Source organism: Frankliniella occidentalis, unplaced genomic scaffold (assembly GCF_000697945.3).
Source record: "Frankliniella occidentalis isolate FOCC.00 unplaced genomic scaffold, Focc_3.1 Scaffold102, whole genome shotgun sequence".
Classification (NCBI taxonomy): domain Eukaryota; kingdom Metazoa; phylum Arthropoda; class Insecta; order Thysanoptera; family Thripidae; genus Frankliniella; species Frankliniella occidentalis.
The window spans coordinates 727576-734782 of NW_026267231.1; the positions used below are offsets into that span (position 1 = coordinate 727576).

Sequence of the window (7207 nt, forward strand, 5' to 3'; positions counted from 1 at the left end):
CACTCTCTACACCCCTTGCGGCCACGCTCCACCACCCCGCGCCAAAACTCCCCCAACCCCAACGCTACCCCCTTTACAGAGGACAGCGGCCCCCTTACTCTATGCCAGCCATGAAACTGTATTGTGGTTTATTTTTAATGATTTATTGCAAAGCAGTTTGCTAAGACGCCGTTTTAAAAATCTATCTATCTATCTATCTATCTATCTATCTATCTATCCATCCATCCATCCACTCGTCGCATGTGTGGCCGTGCGACGCTGATTGGAGGTAATGGGAGGTTCCCGACGAGGAAGAGGCAGCAAGGCGCACTGCTGGGCCATTAGGAGGTGAACCCCGTGCGACTGTGCGGCGCCAAGGTGAGGCGGAACACGAGGGGACGCCGTTCTCAAGAGACAAAACTTCGGAACGAAACATTTGTGCGCACAAATGAGCAGTGTATTCTGCATATTTTTGTCTCGGGGTGGCGGGAGACAGGAGAGGGGGAGCGGGTTGTGGTAGTAGCTCCTCTAAAAATGTTATTGCATGACTAAAAGGGGTCACACACACACAAACGCACACACACATACACGTGCTGCGGCGGGAGGTGCACGTTGTTATTCAGCCCTGGACACTTGTTTACTCGCGCGAACGTATTCAGGTGTTCACACACACACACACACACACACCATGTGGAAAGGGATGGGGAGAGGGGGGGTGGGGGAGGGCAGTGTCCACCGCCCTCCACGCTCCGCCACGCCCTGCGCGCCAGCTCGCACACAGACTTACTTCTGCGGCGCCGTGGTGCCGTTTCCGAACCATCGGCTTCCAATTTATGTCGGTAAGTTTGTGAGCGCGCGCCCGAGAGAGAGAGAGGAGAGCGCGGGAGAGGGGGTGCAGGGAGAGGGGGGTGGGAGGCTGGGTATGTCTCTCTCCCTCTCACCGCCCCTCTTATCCAGGGGGTAAGAGAGAGGGAGAAAGGAGGGGGGGGGGCTGTTCCGTCATGTGTGAGCGTGTGTGTGTGTATGTTTTGTCAGTTTCCACTTGAAGGCAAAAAAGAAATAGTGGGAGTTGAGTCCGGAGCGGGGACGGCGGCGGCGGGCGGGACCATGGGACGGATAGAGCGGCGAATTTACGGGAGTTGGTGATCGGATGTGAAGACGGCGGAGATACACATTTATGGAACGTCGCTGGGGGGCGGCGGCGGCAGACAGACATATGTGTCGCGTCCTTTGTCGCGCGTGCTCCCTCGGTGAGCGGAGCAGCCCAGAGACAGAGAGAAAGAGAGAGAGAGAGAGATAAAGAGTGAGAGAGAACGTAATGATAATTTCCCCTTCGGAACACCTTACCCTGATGAGACGTGGATGCGGAGGGTGGCTGAGCGTGGTGGTGGGAGGCTCTGCCCAAGGCTTTGGCCGCTGTGGATGGCGCCGCACCGCGCCTCCTAGATGTACGGCCTGTGGGCAGAAGGGGATGGTGTTGGTTATAAAACATGTTGGCGCTGCGGAAACCCTAGGCCGCGCCGCCGTCCGGCATTATTCTTTAGGCAAGTCCACGATCGATATTAACGTGCGCTCTGCTGTAAAAGGGGAAGGTAATGCTCTCGCTATGAAGTAAGTTACTCCCGCACTGGCAAAACAATGCGAGGATATCCAACCATCAGACGGCATTACCTCAAGGCAGAACAGTTTGTTAGCGTTTTTCAATATATTTTCTTGGTATGGAATAAAATTAAATTCTGAGGGCAATTATCGTAAACTACACAAACGTTCGGAACGTTCTGTTAAAAAATAGCATAGCGCGATTCAACTTTTCAGACTTTTGTCTTGCTGCCCTACAGCTTGTTCCCTCGATCGACGTGTAGTTTTATTTTATGGGTAATAGGGTGATATATTACACTATGTAATTGCTTTGCTCGTATTTTGAGTATTTAAAAAAAAAGTGCACTTTAACGCCCTTGGAAAGGAAGGATAACTCACCTTTGTTTCCCCATAGCGTAGTTTGCGGCTTTTGAAATTTTTTTAATCAATTATTTTTGGTTTGCTGTTTTTAGCAACCGTTAAACATAGTGATCGTAAAATAACATTTTTACAAAGCATGTCATATTGAGTAAATGTGCGAAAAATATTTTTTTTAGCAGCCTGTGCGATTGGCTGACGTCACATGACATAGCGCCACCCCTTGGCCTCCCCTCTCTCCATATTCAACGCGCATGTGCTGCCTTCTTTCCCCTGAGGGCATGATTGGACATAGGTTCATTATTACGGTGTGCGACTAATCATACGTTATGCTCCCCCCACCTTTCCCGACCCCTCTCCCTCCCTTGCCATCTCCCTCTTTCTCTCTCTCCCTATATCTCTACGCTACTCTCTCATGCCCTCTCTTTATTGCTGTTCCCTGTCCAATATACATATATATGTATGTACACACATGTACGTGTTTTGCCACACCACCCCCATCGCAACCCATTTTTTTCACGCCTGTGATGGTCTAACGCTTTAATTTTAATTTCGTGTTTATTGTGGAAATGGAAGGAGCAGCATCTGGCCAAAAGCCGCATACGTATTTGAAAAAGCCTTCCTTTCTGATAAAACGCCGCTCGGTACAGCATTATAAAAATAAACAAATACATGTATTGCAAAGTGTTCATTTGAAATTTACAACTTTTTGCAATTTACACCCAGTGAACAAGTCAGTGGATGCAAAGGCATTATTACGTGGCTAGACCTTCCGTTTTGCAGTCTTTTCTTTTAAAACATTTTATTTTGTCGTGCCTTCACCGTTTTTTTTGTGTACTCTCTGTTCTGCTCGCCTTTCTTCCCTCACAAACAAAAGCATTGTTCCGTGATAAATATTTTGGGCGCGCCCGCGTGATATACCTTGATGGCTTTCGCGGTGTAATTATTGTGATAAACACACCGAATGCATATTATGTTGCGCTTATTCTCTATTTTTCGCCCACTACCCTGCCATGTGCCTCTCTCTCTCTCTCTCTCTCTCTGTCTCTCTGACCTGTACTCATCCTGGTCTCTCGTTTTTGTTGCAGGTGAGTGAACAGAGACGCACACAGACCCCTTTACGGTCCCCGACAACACCGCCCGACATATGGAAGGGTGAGTCCGGCTGCAATGTTCACACGCTGCTTTCATACTCGCGGCAAAAGTTTACTTTATTCCTAGCAGTGCTGCAAAAGACAAAGACGCAGAACACGTATTGCCAGTTGCAACTGTTACCAACAACACAAAGGCATTTTACGTGCAAATCAGTAGTAATCAACGAAATAGCAAATAAGTTGGACGGAAGTGCAATCCTCTTTGTTTTTTTCCTGTTATTGAGCGAGGTATTTAACGTCTTACTCGATGGGAACGAGCGAGCGCTCGGCGCTGTCAGGTTTCGCAGGGTGTGGTGGGGCGTAGTGGGGCGGGGCGAGGCGGCGCGGGGTGGGACAGCGGGCGGTCAGCCGTCCTTTGAAGTGACCCGGCGTGCCGCGGCGGGAGTCGAACACGCGAAGCCGCCCTGCGATGCCTGCGCGCGGAATCGCCCTGAGTCATCTTACTCGCCGAGCCGCGGCTGATTTTGTTTTGTTTGCGTCGGCAGTCAGTAAAGTCTGCTAGAGAAGGAAGCACAGTCGCACGGGCAGCGTCCGTTGAACCGTGAAAACGAGTAGTTGGCTGTGTGCCTCCAATTGTTATTGTGATGATTGTAAACAATGCGATATTGTTTCGAGATTCATAAATGGTGAACGTTATAATACATATGAAAATATTCTCACGATGCGAGTGGCGCGGATTGCTCTCTTGCCGTTCCTCCGGACTGTTGTTGTGCTTTTCGATAAGTAGAAGTCACAAGAAACACAATGTAAAACAATTTTTAAACCTTTGCTTTACATACGTGAGCCTATGGAATGCCGACGCATCAACGCAAACAAAACAACACAAAACCAGCCGTATATGGTTTGTCATATACCCTGCAAACCCAACATTGTACTTCGTAGACAGACACAAGGAAATGTTGACCTGCAAGGACAAACATTCAAGTGTGTGCTTCCGTCCAAATCATCGACCCATATTTTTATAAACCGTTGTTTTTAAATTGCAAATACTTTTCCCCAGCCAAATGAACGCAATAAAAACACCTCTCGTGCATAAACCCATCCCTTTCTCGCCTCCCCTGCCTATCTAAATTATCCCCTCTAGGGGGCGAAAAGGTAGCGGTAGTGAAGGCAGGGAGGAAGGGGAGTGCTGAAATGTTTATTGGGGGCCCTAGAACCCGAGAGGCCGCGCGGTGGAGCCTCTTGCCGCCTCCAGCGGCCATACGCGTCTTAGCCAAACGACCTTCTGAATTAATGTCAAAAAATTAGTTACGCTTACTATCCGTGTATATTTGCTACGTGACAGGTGGGGACAGGCGGAGGGGGGGGGGGATCTAGCAGAGGGTTACAATAGAAAAAGAAAGAGAGAGATAGTGAAGAAGTGGGGAAGGAGGAGCCCACAAATGTCGCCACCTGACATTTACAGTGCAGTATCGCATATGTATGAGCAAGCCCGCAGTGTTGCAAATTTTTGTCGCGAAATTAGTCGCAGTATGCGGCACGCGATCGATCTCTTTTTATGGAACACCGTGTTTATTTAAGAGAGGAGAAAATAAAAAAAAAATAATGCTAACGTTTCGAATGATAAATACTCGGCGATAAGCAACCTGAGTGCGTGTTTCTGTTTGCAGTGTGAAGTTGGCCGTTGTTCACATATCGCATCGCAGGGCAGAGGAGGTGGGGGCTGAGAGAGAACCCCCTCTTGTCCCCCACCCCTTCCCCTCTTCCCTTCGTGGCCGGACCTGTGTGCATGCAATGTCTTAGTTTATACAGTACACGGGCATTGCGAGGCACAATGAAGTTGTACCGAGCTCCTCACCCCCCTCCCCCTTTCCACCCTCTCCCCTTACCTCTGCAATCCCTCTCCTTCTTTCCCTTGTGCCCCCCTTCCCCCAATCCACCTCTCTCTCTCGGCACCCTTACACCAGGCAGCCCTGCCGCCGCTCGCCGGCCCTCTTCGTGTACTACATTGGCTCGGCCGTGCAAACCATGAATCTTTCGCTATTTCTCCTGAAAGTTGCTCGCGCCGCGCCATGCCCTTGTAGCCGTGCCGACTTTCCTTTGAACAAAAGGAATACTTATTCATTGCATATTTGTGGGTGCACGCGCGTGCGCCCTAGGCAAATAAAGCGAGGCGCGCGCACGTGGAATAGAAAAACGTTTTGGTGTACACTGCGAAATGGTGCGAACCACTATACGAAACAAAATTACTTCAGTGTAAAAATGGATGGGCTATCGTTTGTCAGTTAACGATATCGCTTAAAAATCAGAAATAATTCCGTAAATTTACGATGATAATTTTTACAGTGGTAGTTGGGGCGGTAAAGGAGATTGGCCCTATCACGTAACCTTGTTCCGCCAATCCCGCCTAAAGGGGAAGGGGCGGGGGTGGGGGGGGGGGGGGGTCTGCGAATCCGATGCGACAATCTCTGTCTGCCGTGGAGTTTGTTTGGTTTCTGTGTTTACCCGACCCGGCTGCTGCTGTTCTCGTCTCGACAAATTGGATGAAGCTATTTGTCAAATCCCCTCCCCTCTTCCTGCCACTGGCGCCTCCAAGGAAAGAAACTATTCTACTTTCCTGCGGCAAGGCAAACAGGGCGGCCCCTATCTCTCAACTCGGCTGCCAGTCGGAAGAACTGAAACCGAAAGATAAAATTGGCGAGACGGCTGATCACCCGGAGATATTGAGAAGCGCCCCGCCCCTCTCCCCTCCATTCCCCTCTGTTTCTCTTGGTCTCTTGCTTCTTCCTCGCTCCTCTCCTTCCAGGGAATTCCCTTACTTTTGGGGAATCTTCCTACAGACGAAAAGGGCATGTTTTCATTCGATGTTTTGATTAAATTTGATCAATCTGTATAGCTATATTGATCGGACAATGATTATGTACGCAGTATCGCTACGTGCTATTTGATCCATACAACATAGGTTTCTGCAGGCCATAGGGAGGGCAAGCCTGAGTTTTGAGTGAATCGAAATAATACCAATGCAGGAACATTTCAAAACTGTTTAAAAGTAAATGTTGGGTTATTGGCTAAAATAATGCAATCAAGGATTTTTTGTTGTTGGTTTAATGGGATTCTAAACTAACAACAATTTTCCTGTGTGTCTACCAAAGATACAATTTTCTGTTAGTGTGATGTGTTATTCCTGTAAGGACTGTCGATCATGTGTCCATGGTCCCAGATATCTGTGAAAGACCCCACCCGTGGCCGCCTCTTGTTTTCCTTCCAGCCCCCTAACTCTCCTACCCTTTTCACCGTGTTTTTGCATATTTTTTTGCATCCTCACCTTACATTTCCCTAACTTGTGTGTTTGTAACCATGAAACGTGTATTGTATTGTGGGTTGGAGATGTGGCATGTACCGGATTGCAAAATAAAAAAACATTAAAAATAGGGTGGAGGGTGACGGGGAGGGGGGGGGGCGGAGAGTAAGTGTAAAATTTTTCACCGACATTGGCAGAGGATTGGTGTAAGGCAAAGAAGGGTGAAATCTGTACGTGCAAATTTTAGGCTACGGGGTTTCTCGCCACATCGACCAACCCTATTTACGGAAAGTGTTGTATCGTTAGCGTCCGTCGGTGCTCTCCCCTTATAGTTTTCTTCTGTTCCCTTTCTTCCCTTTTCTCTGCCCATCGAACTACGTAGCCTTATTTGCAAATGGAGCTCCAATCAGCTGAGTGGGTACATTACCGAAACCACTCGTCCGTCACGAACCTAACATCTTTCCGGAATCGGCTGGGAATGTGAGAGGGTGTGAAAAGGACAGAGGGGGAGTGTGAAAGAGAGAGCGAGCGAGAAGCCCCCTTATAAATCCAGTTCACCACTTCTGCCACTTTTCACTTTGACAGTTAATAATTTTCAAAATTAAATGCCCGAAATGGAGTATCGACAAACACAATTTAAAATAGGGAAGACATTACCAAACTAAATTTGTCCATGTATGTTAGAAGTTGTTTTTTGTTTTGTATTTTTGCAAGTAGTCTAGCCCGTCTAGAAAGAGTGGGGTGCGGGGCGATTTCGCGCAGAGCGCATTGCATTGAGCGAGCATCCCCTACAAAGAAAGAGAAAGGCCCTATCTGGCCGGGGGGCGTGGCGGGGCGTGGCAGGGCGCGGCGTGGCGGGGCCCGGGGGCGGGTTGTA

General features: G+C 48.8%; 1 long non-coding RNA gene across 2 annotated transcripts in view; it reads right to left on the reverse strand.

Annotated features, from left to right (window-relative positions):
- The window catches only part of LOC113202767 (uncharacterized), a 54663-nt gene that overhangs the window by 31825 nt on the left and 15631 nt on the right, over window positions 1-7207 (reverse strand). For both annotated transcript variants that reach the window (XR_008011401.1, XR_008011402.1), the window contains one exon: window positions 1327-1434. This is a non-coding gene — a long non-coding RNA (uncharacterized LOC113202767). The remainder of the gene's footprint in view (window positions 1-1326; window positions 1435-7207) is intronic.